General features: G+C 33.5%; 1 long non-coding RNA gene across 1 annotated transcript; it reads right to left on the bottom strand.

Annotated features, from left to right (window-relative positions):
• Positions 1-2,686: 2,686 nt before the first annotated feature.
• On the bottom strand, positions 2,687-22,181 carry LOC120613445 (uncharacterized). Its single transcript, XR_005655706.1, has 3 exons — positions 22,100-22,181; positions 14,407-14,528; positions 2,687-2,704 (listed from the first exon to the last, which is right to left on the bottom strand). It is a non-coding gene; the product is annotated as an uncharacterized LOC120613445 (long non-coding RNA).
• Between the last annotated feature and the right edge of the window lie 132 nt (positions 22,182-22,313).

Below are 22,313 nucleotides of genomic sequence, written 5' to 3'. Positions count from 1 at the left end.
ATCAGAAAGGCAAGATTCCAAAAGCTTAAATTATATCTGAGTACCTTACCTGCATCCCAGAATAAAGCACCAAACAAGGCAAAATTCACCATGTTTATTATTAAATTGAAGATTACCGGGCATACAAAGAAGTAGGAAAATATAATGCATAATGAAAAGAATAATCAGAAAATTGAAATTGCCGCAGACTGCCACAAAAGTTAGAATTAGCAAAAAAAAAAAGATGTTGAAACAGTTATAACTGTATTCCGTATATTCAATGTGTTCAGTAGGGACCTAGAAAAAGACCTAAGAGAAAATTTTACAGGTGAAAGCTACAATGTATGACATGAAAAATACATTGGATTAAATTAACAACAGATTAGACACTGCAGAAGAAAAAAAATTAGTAAAATTGAAGACTAAGTAACAGAAACTAAATAAAATGAAAAGCAGAGAAATAAAAAGTTTTAAAAATGAAAAGCATCAGTGAGTTGTAGGAAAATTTCGGGCAGTCTCATGTACTTGTAATTAGAGTTCTTCATGAAGAGAAGTGAAAGGAAAGAAAAAGATACTTGAAGAAATAATGGCCAAACTTTTTCCAAACTTGATAAAAACTTTTATCCAATAGATAGGGATCAGTTCATCAAAAGCATATATGAATTCTTAATGTTTGACAGAGCTTCAAAATCCATGAAGCTAAACAGATACAACTGCAAGGAAAAATAAAAATATCCTCAATGATAGAAATTTCCATATTCCTTTCTCAATAAATTATAGAACAGGTAGAGAGAAAAATCAAGAATATAACTTAATATAATTAAACAACGTGATGTATTTGACATTTATAGAATACCCAACAACAGAATAAAATACAGTCTTTTCAATTGTACATAGAATATTTACCAAGATAAATCATATTCTCAGCCATAAAATAAGTCCCAATCAAAATCTGAGCAGGTTTTTGTGATAATTGACATGGTGCTTCTAAAATTCACATGGAAGTACAAAGGATTTAGAATAGCTAAAACAATTTTTAAAAAGAACAGTTTTAAAGGACAGCTGGTTTCAAGAGCTTTAAAAAAACTGTAACACTCAAGTAATGTGAAATCACCATTAAGGTAGATCAATGAAAGGAATACAGGATCCAGAAATAGACCCACACATACATGGATAATGGATTCTTGACAAAGACGTATGAGTAATTTCATGGAAAAAGGATAGTCTTTCCAACACTGGTGCTTGAAAATTTTAATATCTTTATGCAAAAACAAGACAAAACTTTGATTCATGATATATCTCACCATATACGAAATTAATTTAAAATATATTATAGACATAAATGTCAGATCTAGCATGGTACTAATACCAGATGTAAACATTGGGTGGGGGGTAATTTTTGTGACCTTGTGTTAGACAAAGATATCTTAGATACATTACCAAAAGCATAATAAACAAAGGAGTAAATTCAATAAATTGGACTTCATCAAAATTTTAAATATTTGCTCTTCAAAAGATACTCTTAGGAGAATAAAAAGACAGGTTGTTTATTGGGAGAAAATTCAAAGACCTGTATCCAGAATACGTAAAGAAATCTCAAAATTCAATAATTAAAAAAAAAAAAACCATAAAAAATAAGCAAATAGTCTGAAGAGACACTTCACAAAAGATTTACAAATGGCAGATATGTATACAAAAAGATGTTCACTCATTGTTAGGCAAATGAAAATTCAAACCACAATGTGATGTCACTACAGACTGCGCAAAAATGATTAAAATTTAAAAGACTGACCATAACAAATGTGGGACTTGGAGGAATCGACACACCATACACAGGTGGCAGGAATGTAAAATGATATGACCACTTTGGAAAACAGTCTGGCAATACCATCTTTACGAGTTAAATATTCTGCTATCACATGATTCAGTCATTCCATTCCTAGGCATTTACCCCAAAGAATTACCCAGAGACTTGTACACCAATGTTTATAGCAGCTTGATTTGTAATAACCAGAAACTGGAAACAATCCAAATGTGTATCAACACGTGAATGAATAAGCAAGTAGTGCTATATTCATACAAGGGAACAGTACTAAGCAATTAAAATAGTGAACTATTATTCATGCATTCAAATGGATGAATTTTATTTTATTTTATTTTTTACGTTTATTGGGGTAACATTGGTTAATTCAATTATGTAATTTTCAGGTTTACATTATCATTTGACATCTATATATTCTATTGTGTATTTACCAGCCAAAGTCCAGTTTCCTTCAGCTACCATATATTTGATCCCCTTTACCCACTTCAGCCACCCTCAACCCTCCTATATTTGACCGCTTTTACCCCATCTACCTCACCACTTCTTCCCAACCCCCCTAGTAACCACTTCTATGGTCCATGTCCATGAGTCTCTGCTTATTTTTCCTGCTCATTTGTTACTTTTAGGTTTGTATCCCACATATAAATGATATCATGTGATTTTCAACTTTTTCTGTTTGGCTTATTTCGCTTAGCATAATTATCTCGAGGTCCATCCATGTTGTCGCAACTGGCAGTATTTCATCTCTTCTTATGGTTGAATAATATTAAAATGGATGAATTTTAAAATAACTATGCTGAGAGAAAGTGGACAGAAAAGCTAGTTGTATCTATATAACTAATACTGATCTATAGAAATCTTACCTATGTAGTCTATAGTAACATAAAACAGATCAATGTTTACCTGAGCAGGGGGAAGAGAGGAAAAAAAGACAAGTTTGGGGGTGATGGATGTATACATTATTTTGATTGTGGTGATGGGCTTCACAGTGTGTACATACATCACTCAGGAGGGGCTGTGAGGATCAAATACATTTGTATCCGAAAAGCCCTAAAAAGTGTGATAAAAGTAAATGCTTGCAATTATTAAATGTTAACATATTGTCTGAATTAAAGTATTATTTTTTTCTATCAGAGTTTTATAATTTTCAACTCCATTTCTCACAATTAGAACCTTTCTTTCATCTTCAGTGGTTTTGTTTTTCATATTCTTTCTTTCCTGAGTTGTGGTTTTTGCTTTGTTTTGTTTTACTTCTCTTTTTACTCTTATTCCAACAACGCAGCCCTACTGCTATGGATACTGCTTTTGCTACCGCTAGATATCTTTGTTAGTGAAAGCAATGGATACTATAATAGTCTCTGGATTAAAATATCAACCCAGTAAATATCGTTTGGATGAAAAGGATTGTCACAAAACAGTAAAAAAGTGTGCCTGCTTTCAACAAACTCCATTAAAGATGTTTTACATGATTGATCAGCTTTTATATTAAGAAACCCAACATTTAATAAATATAATAATAGAACTAAACTCATTGTCCTTTTAATTAATAAAAATAATTAGAGATAAAGACAATCCTGATTATATTTAGCATTATAGAATAACGACAAGGGAAAAGGTAAACTTTCATAATTCTAGTCCTTGAGTTTTATTCACTCGGGAGTAATGCAAGAAAGAGTGAAATAAATTATTAGATCATATCTGCTCATAGATAGTATAACTGGGATTTCTATAAGGTAATCTAAAAAAGCACTTTAGTTCTCACCGCTAATGCAGGGGTATTAGAGGTGAAAGAGAGAAAGAGAGTTGCACATGTGTCAATCCAAAAAATCCATTCTTATGTTCTGTGTTTTCTTTCCAGTATAGAAAGGGGATATAGGCTAGAGAAATCCAAAGATGAAGCAAAATAAAAAATTGTATCAATCCTCCCATCTGGTAAGAGCTATGTTGGTGGCACAAAATAGCACAGCTATTTTCTTTCACTAAATGAAAGAGGAGGGAAGTCTAAAGAGGAGTAGTGATAATTTAATATGGGCCAAGAGTAAGTAGAATCAAATAGCATGTCATCAGTGCCCTGTAATAATACCTTTTATTCCTTGTGTGTATAGCCAAACATGTAAATAAAAATGCTTCTGTATAAATTTAGTTTCATAAACTATTTTGTAGAGAATGTGTACTGAATACATAAATACCATAGCAATAGCTTATGTTGGTTTTATTCAACCACAGCGGGTCATATTAAATATATTAAAGGAAAAGAACCGAATCAACAATTTTATAAAAATAGTCTACACTTTAAGAAATATGGAAGTGTTATTTTGAAGATACTTGCAAAAGTTTCAGTATTTGTGGTCTAGTGCTTTAGAATACTGTGATTTATCATTTCTTTTTTGTTAATAAAATTACTTTTCTGCAGAATTGCTTACAGCCATTATATCTTGAGTGCAACCATTATTCTAGACAGTTTTGGCCATTATGCGAGTTAAGAACCTCTAAAAATTGTTTCCGTTTTGGGCCTTCTGTGTCACCATGGAAACTATCCATGAGTTAAGTGTTTGTGAATGATTTGTAGTCTTTGATGGAGCAAAGTTTTGATGAAATAAATCCCTTCATGACCCATTTTTGAGTGTGTGCAAAAATTTCAGAATTTTTTCCCCCTAGGATTCGGTGCCCAATTTAGTCACATTAGTTTTAGTTTCTTTAATTTAGTTACCAGTATAATTTTGATTTTTGTTTTGTCTGTTGCACTTGCTTCTTGCAATTGCTCTGCTTCCTCTTTTGGTTATGCGGTGGTAGTTAATGGCCATCCTGGCCTGTCTTGGAAGTGACCATTCTCCATCTGACATTTTATTCAGTGCAGAGTTGCAAATAGACAAATATACTTTCAACATGACATCTGCTAAGATGCTTCCCTATTTCTTAAATAATTCTTTGGAATGGAATTAATTTTATTTCCATTTTTTATAGCAAACTTTTAATTAAGATGAGTTAGCAGACATTCTTATTTGTCTGCTTATTTCAATCACATATTTAAATATATTAACTTCTCTAATTCACCCTACTTATTTTTATTAAAATACTTTTAACATATATCATTACTAATATATATATATTTAGAATTTGATCCAGAAATATGAGAGTATTTTAATATTTTTGGTAATATTCTAATTGCAATGCTTGTATACTAATATTAGATAATCAGTATGCTAGTAATTTAACATTTAAATTAAAATTAAAAAAAATTTGTTCCTATAGAGATCCAGCAATACAGAGCCATATTATATGAAAATGTAAGCCAAATCTGGCTTAGTTAATAATTCTGAGAAAAAAATGCAGTTAAATTTATAGTGTACACTCTTAGAAAATGTTTGTCATTCAAGGATGAAATTATTTTTAGGGTTTCAACAGGATAGTTTTTATTCAATAAGTGTGTTGATTATAAATTCATCTTTTACATTTTAAAGTGACCCCAAAGGGTCTTTTCTAATGATTTTTTGAGACAATATATGTACTAGGAAAGAATAGAATTATAATTTTTGAACATTTTATATAATTTAGATATTTTAAAAAATAGGTTTAATGATATAATTCACATACTATATAATTCACCTGTTTTAACTGTACAATTCAATAGCTTTTAGTATCCTCACAGAACTGTATAACACTTGCTACAATCATTTCTATAACACTTCATCATGCCAAAATGAAACTATACACTCATTAGCAATCACTTACTATTTTCCCCACTCCCAGCTCCAGATGTAGACAATCACTAATCTACTTTCTATCTGGAACTTTCATATAAATAAAATCTACAATATATAATCTTTTGACACTAACTTCTTTCATTCAGCGTAGTGTTTTCAAGGTTGTCCATATTGCAGCATGTATAGATACTTCACTCATTTTTATTACTGAATAATATTCCAAAATATGGCTAAAACCACATTTTATCCATTTTCAGTTGATAGACATTGTGTTATTACAAATTTTTGGCTATTATGCATACTACTACTATGAAAATTTCTGTAGAAGTAGACATAGTTTTCATTTCTTGTGTGTCTATGCCTAGGATTTGAATTGCTGGTCATATGATAACTCAGTGTTTAACCTGAGGAACTAGTAGACTTTTCCAGAGTGGCTGTACCATTTTACATTCCCACCAAAGGTGTCTGAGAGTTCCAACATACTTCTCCACATCCTTGTCAATCCTTGTTACAGACTCTTTTGTAGTATAGTCATCCTAATGGGGGCAGGGGAGTGGTATCTCCCAGTTTTGACTTGTATTTCCCTGATGGCTAAAGTGTTGAGTATCTTTTCATGTGTTTATTGACCCCTTGTATATCTTCTTTGGAGAAATGCCTATTTAGATTCTTTGCTAGTTTTTAATTGGGTTATTTGTCATTTCATGATTTGGTTATATATTAAAAAATTTAACAAGGGTGGTTGCCCTAAATCTATTTTTTTATTGGTGTGTTTTAACTGATTTTTTTAAAAAATGAGTTTCTCCTGTAATGTAGAGTCTGTTCTACTTAAGCCTAATATATAACATTGATTTTTACATAAAAGTATTAACATATATTTATACTATATTTAAAAATCAGTTATAGCAAAAAGATTTCCTTAAGCAATACTTTTTAAATAATGCTAATTTCTACTTCAAAGATAACATTTCTTGGGAAGAAACAGAATATTTTAGAAAGCAAGAAGGACTTATTAGTTAACAAACGGTAGGGCTTGATATCTTGAAAAAACTTTTACAGTTCCAAGAAGACCTTGGCATTTAGACAATAACAATATTTGAGTAGACGTCATTTTTGAATGATGCTAACTTTTTCCTACCCTGTGTTGCTAATTTTCCCCTGAATGCTCGTGTAGGAAAATTAACAATGTTGTCAACACCGGCTACATGCCTGAATCTTAAAAACTTAGAGCTAGGAAGAAATAAAAATCTTTTCTGCAAAACAGCAATATTCTAACATATTGATCCTGATGACTCCTGGAATTATATGGTTGATTTTAACATGGAAGATCTTTGTAGCAAGAGTAGCAAGGTAAATTATAATATATGTATATGAAATACTAAAGAAAAGGTTTGGAAGAAAGCACCATTATTAATATAATTTTCAAGACCATTCTCAAAGGGTCTCTAAGAATATTATCATTTGATATTTGTAAAATTTTTTTTAAATTATATTCTTGGCATTTTCACCATTTATATACATCTCTCTTTCACAATAAAAACACACGTTAAAAAGTTTCAACCACCACAGATTAATACATTTTTATTTAAAAAAATTCATACTTAAAGGGTAAAATTTTTTTATTTTTTTTACCTGTAAGTTTTTTTGAGAGCAGAGACCTGTCTTGTGGACCACAGAACCAGGTATGTAATAAGAACTTAATACGTATTTATTGAATGAGTAAATTAAAACTATTTTTAATTGGTGAGCTTTAAATGACTTAAAAAAATGATTTCCACTCTTAATGTAGGCCTGTCCAACTAAAGCCCAATATATAACATTGATTTTATTTCAAAGTATCAATATAAGTTTGCAGTTTATAAAATACAGCCCTCACCCTAACTACCCCCAAACTAGGATGCCTAGGGGAGGAGTGGCTCATTCTGCTTCAACCCAAGAGGAATCAGACTATTAAAAGCCCTTTGGGAAGGCTGGAATTGTCAGGGAGGGAGGTGGTCGGTCCGGGTGGAGTAAGTACTATTTGGCTACTGGGATGAAGGGATCACCCTTCCCCTCCTGGGATTCTCCCAGCCCCTCACATCTAACAAGGGCAGCCAGCAACAACCCCCACCCCCCCCTCTGAACCCCCTGCCCCTGTCTCTCATGGGCAGGTCTGGGGCTGCCAGATGCTCCAGGCAGAGGTCCAGAGAGGGACTCACAAAGTTTTGTCCTCCAGGGAGATGATGGTACTGCATCCAGCTTCTTTGCTGGGGTGCAGCGGTCCTTGATCCCCTTATAACAGTTTGCTTGGAATTTGTGTTTGATCCCTATCAGCTTCTTCTTGATGGTGTCCTTGGAGCTGCTTACAAGGGGTGTAGACTCATGGACCCAGAAGAAAATCACCAGGTCCTCCTTCTTCTCCTTATTAAAATTGTACATATTAAAAAAAATTTTAAGGTAGGCTCTTATTATGGCATAGGGAGTGAGAGTTACTGATGCAAAGAGGAATCAAACTCTTATTTATAGATTTTCCAGGAGAGGTTGCAGCTATTGGAGTAGTGGTCTGTGAGCCTTTTGCCACCTATCCTCTGAAACCCTGTGAATTCCAAGTAGACTCAGTGTCTGTCAAAGGTCACAGGCAAGTTTGCGAGGTGAAATGATTACTATTATTAGGAGGATGACCATATTGTAAGGTATAAATATGTTGAATCACTATATTGTACATCCGAAACTAGTATAACCAGTGTAATATTGTATACGAACTATACTCTAATTAAAAAAAAATTTTTTTTTAAATGCCACAGCCCTTCTCACCTGGGAAAGAAAAGGAAGAGGAAATATATTTACCTTTCAGATTTTTTAGCCAATGCTTTACAAAACAAATAAAGATTGATTACCATTGGGAAGATTGTAGCTAACTATAAAGCATTTGTTCTGCACATCATTCCTTCATGATACTGAATATTTTTAGCAAATGCCAAACTAGCACTATGGCAAAGCTGTGTAACAATGACTGCATAAGCCAGTGCTGAGAAATAATAAAAACTGAAAGCATTCGACTGGCAACAAATCAATTATTTCAAAAATTTCTTTCCTTGTAAGAATGCAAGCCGTATTAAGCATGAGTTAGTATTTTTAGAGTTCTAGCTATAATAATAAGCTTCTTTCAATTCTAAGCTCAATTAAGAAATTAAAATTATATAGAAAGGAATAGGCATGACAACAAACCTTACTTCACTTCAATCATGAACACAAATACATTGCTTTTTTTCCCTAGTGATATGTGATAATTGAATTTCTTCTGCATTAAAAAGAAAATGTGAAAGAGTTTTTTTTTGGAGAAAGGAACTCAGAGATGTGATCTAGTGATTACTCAATTGTTCTTACCTACAGATGAGGAAATTTAAGCCCAGCATGTTTCCCCCCCTTGCCCCAAGAAAGTACATGAAAGACTAGGCAATAAATCTGATAATAGATTACAGTAACAATTAACTATCTGCAACACATTTGCCAAAGAGAACATATGCAAAAAATAACCCCTTGCTAAATGAATGCCACGAATCCATGGTCAAAGATAAAGAACTTCACTCAAACACTACCAGTTTTTCCTGCTACAGTATTACTGGCAAATTATCAGAGTTCCAAGTTCATCAGTGAAGAGAAATAGATATTAGGACTAGGGGAAGGTCTTCTAGTTTAGCAGCAAGAAGTGACAGATGTTCTGTCAGAAAAAAAAATCCTTAAATTTAATTGACCAATTTCTTTTTACCATCTTGCCATATTGACTTTATTATATTCTCTCTGCCTCACTCTCTCTCTGTCACATATATATATACACACAGTATTATAATTTTTTATCTGAACTTTTTGATAGTAAGCTGCATATCCGTTAATATTATAGTGTTTCCTAAGAACAAGAGTATTCTCTTACATTAACAGTACAGTTAGCAAATTCAAGAAAGTTGATATTTTCATCTAATCTACATTTTCTTCTTATACATATCCAATCACATTAGTTTCGATATATGATTTCCTTGTTTTTGCAAAAATAAACATGTTTTCTTATTTTTATAAATAGAATTGTTTTGTATAATAAGTCCATTAAACATAAATCAAGTACAGTGCCAATTATGTAGTAAAAATATATAAGTAGATTTTGAAATATTTTTATTCTTTCCTGTCTTCTGTCCTTCCTTCTTTTCCCATTGTTTGAAAGCCTAATTTCCCAATGGTGCTATAAGCAGTGAGGAATCAATAAAAGCTTCAAACCAGAGAACTAATATCATCAAACCTAAGATTTAGGAAGCTAACAGTCGTTGTGTGAAGGAGGTAACGAAGTAGGGAGATAGTAGGTGGGGAGACTAAGGTAGAAGGCTATTGTGATTTCCCAGGTAAGAGATGTCAAAATTCTGAATCAGAGTTAGGGCCAGGGGAGTGGTGAAAGGTGGCCATCATCTGAATTTGGATAATGAACAAGAGGAATAAGGCAAAGATGCTGCTGAGCTTTACAGCCTTGGAGGATGTAAGACCTAGGAAACAGAGAAAACATAGATTTGGGGTGAAAAGATGAATGGTTTGGCTGTGAGCCTTATGAGTTGGAGGTATTGGTGTTATGTCCATGTGGAGAGGCTGGGGCACAACGTGATAACATAAAACCCTGTAGAGAAAACAGAGGGTGCTGTGTAGACTGGGTGTTGTGATAATGGTTTGATGTATGGCTTCATTTTTTGTTTTGCTGCAGGACCATCTTCTCTCCTTAGGGCCTCTGCTGGTCAGCCTGCAGTGGGCAAGTGCTACACTAATAAGCTTCATGGTTAAACTAGTAAGTGAGGCTGAAGCATTATAGTCTTGGTTTCAGATTCCACAGAATTGGCAAAGAACTACTTAAGAGTCTAGTCTTTAAAAAGACAATGGTCTATACCAAAATGGTCTATCATTCTGTAATAATGCATCATGGTATCTGTAAAAAACTTTGACTATTGAATTAAAAAAATTTTTTTTTGTAAGACCTGGATGACATCAGAATATTACATATATAAGAGTGAGCATAGTTCAGTTTCCAACTTCCATCTCTATTCATAGGGAAACACCCCACATCCACACTTACACCCACCCACACCACCCACACACATACACACACACACACACACACACACACACACACACACATTTTTCTGGACATAAATCAAACTTCTATTGTTGCTAAAATTCTTTCCACAGAGAACAGATTTTGTTTTTCTCTGCATATAGTTTTCTGTTGTCCACGGAGAGAAAATGCTTTCTCTTGATTCTAGCAAACAGACATGCATGGACAATGGGAAACCTTGTTTGAAAGAGAAATGTGAATTATTTTCTATTCACTGGGAGAGAAGACAGCTTTTATAAGATTTCTCAATGCGCCGACTCTGCCCTCCTTTCCCTTTCCTGAAGCCATTTTTATGTGAAGTGTGGTATTTGTTCCTTGTCAGTACAGAGTGGCAGTGAGGATATAAGAAAACCTACAACACCGATGTTTCAGAGGGAAGAGGATACCGAGTTAGGAATGCTGATACCAATCTCTCTTTTTAGGTTTAGTGATGAAGATAAGCACATTCCTGGGAGAGCCCGCCTCACTTCCCTTTGGCCAGCTCTAGGAACTGGCCTTCTATTAAAAGGATTTCTACTTTGAAATAGTCTGGAGCTGCTAAGACCTGGAGGCCCCGGAAGCCCTGTGTCCATGTAGGAATTCTGAACTCTTGTCTTCACCACCACTTTGCCACTTTAAACTCTCACCTTATAGCTTGACTTGGGTTCTACTGATGACATAGCTGTGCACCAGCATAGTTTATTATGATTATAGTATTTGTTTTAATTCTTATACCTTCGCATTAGCCTGGTGCCTGTCCATTTTCTTTTTTGTTCTTGTGTAAGCAGTGTTTATTATTTCCTGGACTCTCATAAGAGTAACAGAAGCTTTGTAAGTGGTAAGGCACAGCATTTTTACTGTGACATGGGAACCTCGATTATATTAATTCATGTGCATTTTGGCATTGTATGCATATGTGTGTATTTGTACATTTTTATTATATTATTTACATTGGATCCGCCCATTTCCTGTTCTTGAACATGCTCTGAGTATTCCTGCCTCCTGGTCTTCTTCCACATCTTCATCCTACCTCCTTCCCACACTTCGTGGCAAATGCCCCAGCTCTTTCCATCTACCTGTATGCTAAACTTTCAAGATTTAAAAGGATGCATTTATCATAATCCCTCCCAACATGCACTCCTTTTTCTTAATCACAGTCATCTTTTCTTACTCAGAAACTGGATACTGCTTCCTGTCTGTGCTATTTATTTGACAACTTTACTGCCTTGTACTATTAGTTTTTCTTTTTCTACGTTTAAGTCTTGACTTTCTAAATAAATGCCATCAGTAGAGTAAGAACCAAACACTTGGGCTTTGGAGCTCGACAGACTTGGTCCTGAATCCTTGCTCTTCTGCCTAACAGTGGTAAAAACTTGAAGCTACTCAATCTCATTTAAGCTTCGGTTTCTTCATTTGTAAAATTAGCACAATCATAGTAACCATAAAGTTGTCATGAGGATTAAATGAGATAATACATGTAAAAGATTTAGGATGGTGATTAAGAATTGGATCAAATATTTGTTCAAAGCTATTTTTCAGCTCATCTTTTAAAGAAGCTGCTAAGTTCATAAATTAATCCATCAAATGGGGCCACACGCTAAGGCGATAACCTGGTTGAAAAGCACCAGGATATATGCTAGATAAGACAATTCCAAAGTAGAAATCCTTTCAATGGAAGACTAATAATGGCATCAATAAACACCTTTTTTAACACTATTCTAGCTCCTGCCTAATTGTTAGGAATACATCCCCAAACAATGGCAAACCACATTGCTTTTTTTCAGGCCTAAACAAGTCAGGCTGGGTGGGATGCATAGACCAGTGTCATTGCCCTTTGCTCAAGAGGCATTAGGAGATGAAAATAAGCTTAACTTTTCTCCCACTAGAAGACTGAAACTATATTCTTCAGAAGGAATAGATAAGACAGCCTCACCAAATACTTTTATGAGGAAGCCAGGTGCTACCTCCAGTTCTCTGGAGGGTATATAGAAACAGAGGGGAGAGATCTCTGCTTGTTCCAGTCTACTGCCTGGGGCCAGTCTCCAGTCAGCCATGTTTTTAAAAGTCAGGCCCTAGTTCTTCTCCCTTTAAAATGGTTATTAGATAATTTGCTTTAAAAAATCTCTTCTTGACTATGCTTCTACCATTTCTGCTCCTGGCCTTTATGGGTTTGCCCCAATCTAGCTTTTCTGAATCAAGCTCTCCCTGCACCCTCCCCCCACCTCAGAAGATACTTCAGTTTTCTGTGTTTGGATTCACATGTATAGCGTGCATTATGGTGTGCACATCTCAAGACTTATTCATTGTAGTGGAGTTTAGTAGACTATACATCCAATAAGAAAGGAAGGACATTTGCTTCTAATTTAGGTTCTATCATTAACTAATTTTGTATGCATCATTTAGCCCCTGAGATCCCATTTCTGTATCTGCAAAATGAATGTGTTACTACCTACTCAAATTGCTTCAGAGAATTTTAAAGAATAAAGCATTTTAATAATGGTATAAGTATTTAGAAATATGGTATCTAAATATGGCTAAAATTTCTACTGCTAATCAGTTATTTTAAAGTAGTCTAGAATGGACAGTCTTAATACAGTTATGCTGGGTCATAAAATTATTCCTATATTTAAAAGATCTTCTGCCACAAAATAGCAATATAATGAGTTGTCTAAAACTCTCTCAGTGTATCCCTTAAGTATCTAGATATGTTCATTAGCCATGCTGGACACAGAAAAAACTTTTGTAACAGCATAATTATAGCAAAGAGATTGTTATTTGTTACAAACAGGGAAAGTACTAGGGTGCAAAAATAGGACAAGTAGAAAAACACTAGCTTCTCTTTTCATTTATTATATACCTCCCATAATCCTATTACCTAGGCCATTTCTTGTATCACAGAGAATTTCAAAAGAGAGAACAGAATTAAAAGGACTAAGAAGAAAATTCAAAATACGGAATGTGGACATCGAGCTTTTGTTCATTTATTTGACTTTTTTATTGATTCTTTTTCTTAACTTGGGCAATGAAAAATGAACTAGGGATAGGTTTAAGGTTCTTTTTTAGCCACGACATTTAAGGACTCAATTTTTCCTTGAAAAATTGAAATAGGGATGTTGTAAGAGAGGAAAGCAAAAAAAGTTACATTTTCTACAGCTATTACTAGTTCTTTTAATTTCAGCAGATTATGTTAAATATTCATTTATTCTTCATTCATTCATCCATATAAGCATGGAGCATTTAGGAATTTAATTTTATTGAATCAAATCCTATTTGATGATTTATTAAACACAAATCTCTTTAACCATCTTGAAAGTCTTTCCCTCTCTCAAATTTTCTTCAGCTATTTTATCTATGTATTTACCTTTTACATTATAATATTCTAATAATACAATTGAAATGCTGTAGAGTATTTTCTAAAACAGTATTGTTTTCTTTGTGAAATCTTTACAATAGGTTGGACAATAAATTGCAAAATAAAAAAATAAATTAATCTACAAATTCTATCACATAACCATTGTGTACCTACAGAGAGAGGATTAATATATAGTAATAAATGATGTCAAACCATATTGAATGGATGTATTCATGAATTCATGGCATTTCAGTCACAAAAGTCACACAGCTGATGAGCTTTGGCCTTTAAATGATTATTTGCTTTTCACTATACCTTTATGAATCATTTATCTCTCTCAAATAAATCAAGGGTAGGAAAACATACACTGCAGGTCAAATCTGTCCCGCCTCCTGTTTTTGTAAATAAAGTTTCACTGGAACACGACCATGCCCATTCATTTATTTACCTGTTGTCTGTGGCTGCTTCTGCACTGCAGTGGTAGAGTTCTGAGTTGTGACAGAGATCATGTGGCCGACAAAGCGTAAAATATTTACTACTTGGCCTTTTACAGAAAAAGCTTGCGAACGCCTAAAATAAATCACATAGTTTAAAATCAAACACACAACACAAGAGCTCACCTCATCTTCCTTCTCCGTGGCAGAAAAATCAATACAGATTCATTCCTATTTATCTGGCTATGTTTTAATAATTTACTATAATATCATTTAATATAATTAATATAACTTATTGTTATTATTATGGGAATAGCATTGTTTCCAACTTATCTAACTAAACATATAGAAATATTTCCTTTAGAGTATTTCCTTCTGAAAATATTACCAAAGTTAATGGTACTGAGTGTCTCCCTAAATTCTGTAATGCCACACCAATCACATTACTATTTACATTACTAGCTACATTAGCAATTGCCTTCTCAATTATTAAGCAAGGAAATATTTGAATATCTTTACTAACATTCTAAGAATAAATGAACTGTTCATTTCTTTTAGCTGAATATTTAGTTAATCCTTCTAACAATTTTAATTCTCTGGTAGCCAGAACTGGGAAAGTATATATCTGCATTAGAGTTGTTCTCAATTTTTCTTTTCTTATTCTCTTTTACTCCTGTGTTTTTATTAATGCAGAATTCACTGTTCTCAACAAGATCATGATATGATCAAAATAAGTCAATGTCCAATCTTCAATGACTGTTAATTACAGATTGTGCTTTAGAAATACAGAATACGCTTATGAAGTTTTTGTAGGATTGTTATAAGATAAAATTGCCCCTATCAGTTAAGTGAGGTGTATAGAGAGATTTAGGAAAGAAATTGTCTTCAATTTAACGATTCAGAGCTTTTTGAGTGCAAGTTGATGGAAGTCCGAGAGTGTACCAGAGAGCTATGAATAAGGGCATATCAGGACAATTTAAGTGAATGGCTTTTGAGATTAAATGCATAAGTGAGTGGAAGTACTCAAGGGAGGCACATGAATTGGAATTGGTTCTCATATTGGTAAGGAACTCTCATACGAAGGCTTTTCAGCACTTCTGCAGATCAGTGCATTCAGCGTTGCCGTGGGGGAATTTTCTGAGTCCCTTAGCTAGAGATTTGGCTGTTAAAAAAAGAAAATTCTGGTGTATGTCCTAAGAGGAGTTATCCATCCTAGTTATTATTCTGAATTCTAAATGAAATTCTGACTCATGAAAGGCATAGCTTTACTTCTAAGGATTGTAACATAGTAAATATTATAAAACCATAGAATTGTGGGCATGAATAAAGATTTCTATGTTTGAATGTAAAATAAATTTGAGAGAAAGCATGGGCTTCTTTTAGAATTTCTGACTTTACCGAAGGCCTGCTTCCGTTATTCTCATCGGCTACTTGAATCAAAATGTCACAAATATTTAAATTCTTTACTCTTGCCAATAATTTAGCCTATAATAAACTCATTGCTGATTTCAAAGTAGACAATTATTTTATTGGTATAAGTTTTCTTTAACAATGCATTTCATTTATTAGAATTGCTAATGCAATGAGAGACAAAATTTTTAAAAAATGATATGCGGTAAAATGTAAATCTCCTCTTTCGCTGCTGTATATCAGTTATCTAGTTATTGTTCCCTAGGGTAATAGGTCTGATAATACTGTGTACTACTCTTTCTAGGTTTAATTTTAATTTGTATGTTCCCAGAAAATAATTTATTTCATACAAGTTCTTTTGTCATTGAGCAGAATGTACAAAACATTCCCTCGTGATTCTATTAGTGTCTTTTCTATCATTATTTCCACAAAAAATTTCAATATTCTGTATTTATAATTTTACCATTTTTTGGTTGAATTATTAATGGTTTACCTATTTTGTTGTATTTTAGAGAAAGCAATTCTAATAATTTAATTCTATTAATTTATTTCTAATAATTTAATAATTTTTAATCTATTAAAGTCTGTTTTTATATTTATTAATTCCTTCTATTTACTTGCCATAGGTTTATTTATTTTTCATAACCTCTAAAGACAAATGCTTTATTCATTCATTTTGCCATTTTATTCATTTTAGGATTTTATATATGAATATACTATTTAAAACTACAGATTTTCCTCTGAGCTTCAGTTGTATTATACATGTTTGTTCAAATCTTGCTACTCCAGTGTGAACTTGCATTTTTTTCAGGAGTCATTTCTTTGTGCAAAGTACGCTTAATAGTTTATTGTACTGAGCCAAATTGGCCTTAGAGCACTCTGGTTACTTTGTGGTAGCTCTCTATAATTACTAAATAAAATTATCTACCTAACATGATAGAGTACCAAATACATACATGAAAATATATTTTTTTCATCTGAAAGAATAATGCATTTTTAGTGCATGGAAAAATGATAATGTAGAAATTAGTAAACTATGGCTCTAAATTTGAATCATTAATGTTCTTTTAATATTCTCTTGCTTAAACGATTTGCATGTCCATAGACTGAGAGTAACGACTTCTAACTAACCTCTTAGAAATCTGAAAAATATAATTGGGTTGCTCCTTTTCCAGTCTACATGCATCCACATGCTGGAAAATGACGTATCCTGTTCTGGTATAACAAAGAACTTCACAGTGCTTAAGGCTGTGTATATCTGTGGGTTCACAAAAGGCAATTAAGTTGAGTTTTATGGGAATTCTGAAAAATAAACCCTTTTTTCATGATATATAGTTACTTTATTCACCTTGTGATGCCTGAGGATCAGGAAATTAGATAGATTTAAAATTTTCTCTCTTTCACAAAGCTGGCTAACTTGTATTGTGGTTTAGTGATGCATAGGTTTGACATTAGAACCAAAAGCCAGAAGGATTCAAGGCCAAATGACAACTCTTGTCTTTGAATAAAAGTCATTAACTGACATTTCCACTTCAGTTCCATTGTGAGTACGGCAGGACTGTGTTGCTCTACCACTTCCCCACCACTTCCCACACTCCCTTTTTACTCCATGTTTGATTTCAATACGAGAAGCCAGACAGTAATAGTGATAATAATGATAGAACTAATGTACTGAGTATTGGTTTTGTGCTGATTTTGTTCTAGGTGTTCTGCATTTTTATAATTCACTTAATCTTCACACCAAACGCATGAGGTAAATCCTATATTATGCTAGGTATCCCAAGTTGTCCAGTTCCTAATCACCAGGAACTGTGAATATATTATATTACATATTATATTACATCACAAAGGGGATGATTTCAGATGGGATTGAGGACACTGATCAGCTCTTAAAATGTGGAGATTATCCTGGAATATCCAAGTGGACCCAGTGTAGTCACAAGTGTTCTTTAAATGTTGTAGAGAGAGGCAGAAGGTCAGAGTCAGAGAGAGATTTGAAGATGTTCTACTACACACTTTGCAAAGAGAGGAAGGGATACAAACCAAGGAATGCAGGCAGCTTCTAGAAGCTGGAAAAGGCAAGGAAACATTTTTTTTTCCCAGAGCCTCAGAAAGGACATAGCCCTGCTGACATTTTAATTTTAGCCTGGTGAGATCTATTTTGGACCTCTGAACTGATAATAAATGATACAATAATAAATTTTTGTTGTGATAAGCCACTAAGTTTGTGTTAATTTATTCTGGCAGCAATAGGAAATGAATGCAATTAAACTTGTTTGGCAATGTTGGGAAAAGAAACAGAGGTAAAGCAACTTGTCTCAGGTCATACAGGTATTCAAAGGTAAAATGGGAATTGAACTTGAGTAGTCACTCCACAGACTATATTATTGCTACTGTAAAGCCAGATTTCTTAAGGCATCAATTACTTATAGTAAAATTCACCCTTTCTTAAAGGGTACAATTTTATGAGTTTGGACAAATATATAGTCATGTGACCAAAACCAGAATGAAACTGTAGAACATTTTCATCACCCCAATAAGTTTCCTTGTACCTCCTTTTTAGTCAAGACTCTCCACTCGGGTGCCTGGAAATCACTGATTTAGTTACTATGTCTATGATTTTATCTATTGCATAGCAATAAGATAATAGCTATCTAAATAGCTTGGCAATTCAGCTCCACACACAAAAAAAGAGTATAAAACTGGACAAAAGTGTCCAAAACAATCATTGAAGGTGCTGGAAATGGACCAAAAAGACCTGTAACAATTTGAGAAGCATTAATTCCTAAGAACCTGCGAGAGCTATGAGCCAAGACAGCAGGAGCCTCTGGCCATCTCCCTGGAACAGCTATCATCCCTGGTCTTTGCTTGGGTGCCAAGAAATCTAGTTTCACAAGTTGTAGCTGGGTACAAAAACTTGTGCCTTCACTGCCAGCGGGAGCAGACTGACTTAGTTCCAGGTAGGAGGCAAAAACTCTGCTTTGTTGTTTAACGATGGTAATGGACTCACTTGGGAATGGGCAAGAAAAACCTTCTCGCTAGTCATTCCATGGGAGATTCTGGGAGGGAGCCATAGAGGTACCGAGATAAGCTCTCCACATGCCCACGGGCTGACTGGGAACCGAGGCATAATCAGGAGAGACCTACTAGAGCCCAGAAAAACAAAACAAAACAGAAAGGAACGCCTAGGCAGGCTTGAGAACAGGCTGCAACTTTTTTTTTTTTTAATTACAACTATTTATTTTTATTTCTTATTTAGGTTTGGAAAAGTCTTAACATTAAGAAAGAAAGAACATATCTTACTTTGCTTTTAATCCATCTTAATGCAAAAAAGAGCAAAGCATGGATTATTCAGAATATTAATTGTCACAGAGAGCAAACTACATCTAATTGAAACAGGATTTATAAGGTATTTTCAAATATAAATCAGTTTCATCAGCTATGTTATAATACAGTTATTGCTAATCTCCAGAAAATGTGATTTTTTTTTCTGATTATGACTGTATAGTACATAATTTTTCTTAATTAATTATACAATATTTAAAATTATTTAAAAGAATAATTTTGGAAATGACTAGAATAACAACTCTAAAGTGAAACATTAATGATGTTCTTCTATGTACACAAATTTTCATAAGAAGTTTCTATTTTTATCCTTAGATTTAGTATGAAAAGAAATTAAAAGTATAACATGCATTTAAAACCCCCAAATGTGCGTTGTCTTCCTCTTTAGGATCATTCCTTAAATTAGAAATATTTTTAAATTCCCCCTTTCTTGTATTACTTTTTCTTTAAAGTTTTACATCATTATACTTCTTTAAGTTTGTCACAGGATTTCACATACAGAAAAAAGTTTTGTTAAAGGTTGTTGGCTGGAAATAAATAATTCATAAAGGTATAACTGATAAGCTGTTAAATGTTACTTTTTTATACACCAAATCCAGAAAGCCATGTTCCAATAATAGATGTTCCTCAATTTACCTTCCTTCATTGATAAAAGTAAACTTTACATACCTAAACATAGATATCGACACTTGATGAGTGACTTTTTAAAGGTGCAGGCATTTGTTCATGTCAAAGACATGACAGAACTTTGCACATTTGGAAATAATAATATTAAAGAAATGATGGAAAGAACTGTCTCCCTCAAGCACAATGTTGCTTTTGGGTACAGGCTGCAACTTTGAATGCATTTCTCAAACCACACATGAAAAATTGGCAGAGGGTGGAAAACTTAAATGATCAAGGCGTTTGAGCAAAACCTCTGTCCAAAACATTAGCTAACCTTTTATTTAGGCAGTACAGGAGGCAACACCTGGGAAGGCTGAAAAATAAACATAACAAGGAAAACTAGAGCAGAGATATTGGTAACTATACACCGTGGAGCAGGTAGATTCTGCAGTTTAAATTCAAACAAGAACTTTTTAAAAAAAGTCCAATAATCCACACACACACACACACACACACACACATCTCAAATTGCTACAGTAGATAATCTAAAATGTACACTTTCAAACAAAAATCATAAGACATACAAAGAGATGGTAAAGTGTGGCTCAGGCTCAGTGACAGAAGCAGATGTCGCAATAGAAACTGACTCTGAATGGGCCCATTTGCGAGATTTAACGAAGACTCAAGCAACCATTATAAATACATTCAAAGAAGAAAAGGACATACTTTTCAAAGAAATAAAGTAAATCAGGATGACTATGAGTTAATAAATAAAAAATATCAGTAAAGAAATTTAAGCTGTATTAAAAGAAATACATTTTAGAGTTGAAAATTTCAATATCTTGAACAAGGGAATCAACAACAGATGTGAGATGGCAGAAGAATCACCATGACCATGAGTTAGAGCAACAGAAAACAGCCAGTTTAAATAACAGAAAAAAGATCAAAGAACAATGAAGAGAGTCTCAGAGGCCTGCTGGACAGTGCCATGCCTTCCAATGATGAATTCCAACTATCTCCTATCTCCAACGAAAAGAGAAAGGAACAAAAAAAAAAATGTGAAGAAATATAGCTAAAAACTTGCCAAATTTGATGAAAAAATGTAATCTCGCAGATTCTAGAAACTGAATGAAACCTAAGTAAGCTAAACACCAAAAGAACACATTGTCAAACTGCTGAAAGCCAAAGACAAAGGGAAAATCTCGAAACCAGCAAAACAAAAATGATTTGCAATAACATGATTAACAACTGATTTCTTATCAGAAACAATGGAGACCAAATGGCAGTATACAATGACATATCGAAAGTGTTGATATGGAAGAATAAAGTCAATGAAGAATCAAATATCGTTTATGTGTGTGTATGTGTGTGTATTATATACAAATGTAAATCGACCAAACACTCAACTCAAAAGGCAGAAATTGCCAAACTGAATGAAAAAGCAAGACTTAACCCTTTATTTTTTATGAGAAATACTTTATTTATATCCAAAGAATAGTCGAAAGTAAAACATGGAAAAAAGATACCAAACAGTAACTATAATTAACTTAAAGTAGCTATATTAATATCAAAATGGACTTTAAGACAAAGAGACAGACAGTAGGGCCTTTTGATAAAGGGGCCAATACATCAAGAAGATTAAATGCTTTTAAACGAAGTCCCTAAATAAATTAAGCAAAATCTTACAAATAGATAACTCCACAATTACCATTGGAAAGTTCAATATTCCTCTTGCAGTAATTGACAAGGCAACTAGGAAAAAAAGCAATAAGAATACAGAAGACTTAAATAACCTTATTACCCAATTTAGTCTGACAAATAGATAACTTTTCACCCCAAAACAGCAGAATCCATATTCTTTTCAGTGCACATGACTCATTCTCCAGGACGGACCCTATGCTAGGACATAAAACAAGTTTCAATAACTTTAAATAGATTGAAATCATACTAAGTATATTTTTCCAACCACAACAAAATTAAATTGGAACTAAACAACAGAAAGAAGTCTGTGGTTAGAGGAAATTTATAACTTTAAGCACTTTTAGTAGAAAGGCAGAAAGATCTAAAATCAATAATCTCAGCTTCCACATTAAGACGCTAGGAAAACAAGAGCAGCAAAGCCAATGCCAATAAGAGGAAGATGGAAATAATAAAATCAGGATGAAAGTCAACAAAAGAGAAAAGAAAAAAAACATTAGAGAAAATCAATGAAACTAAGAGCTAGTTCTCTGTAAAGATCAACACAGTGGACAGATATTTTGCTAGACAGATAAGAATAAAAGTGAGAAAGGTAAAAGCTAGAGCAGAAAAAGAGAGTCAAACATTAGATGTTGACCTTGATATTACCTTGATGGGATATAGACTGAAGATAGTGGAACTCCCAGGATTGGAGGCTACTAGTATCTCAGTTTTATTTGGAACAGTAGGTGATATTGGGTCAGAAGATACCCAATATTACATAATGACATGGAAGCAGTAGAATGAGAGGATCTGACACAATCCCCAGTCTCCTGCAATGCCAAAGAATTTCAGAAGAACATCCAAATATTCTCCATGTCAC

This window comes from Pteropus medius, unplaced genomic scaffold, assembly GCF_902729225.1.
Source record: "Pteropus medius unplaced genomic scaffold, Ma_sr-lr_union100, whole genome shotgun sequence".
NCBI lineage: Eukaryota > Metazoa > Chordata > Mammalia > Chiroptera > Pteropodidae > Pteropus > Pteropus medius.
This window is presented reverse-complemented; position numbering and strand designations above follow the sequence as displayed.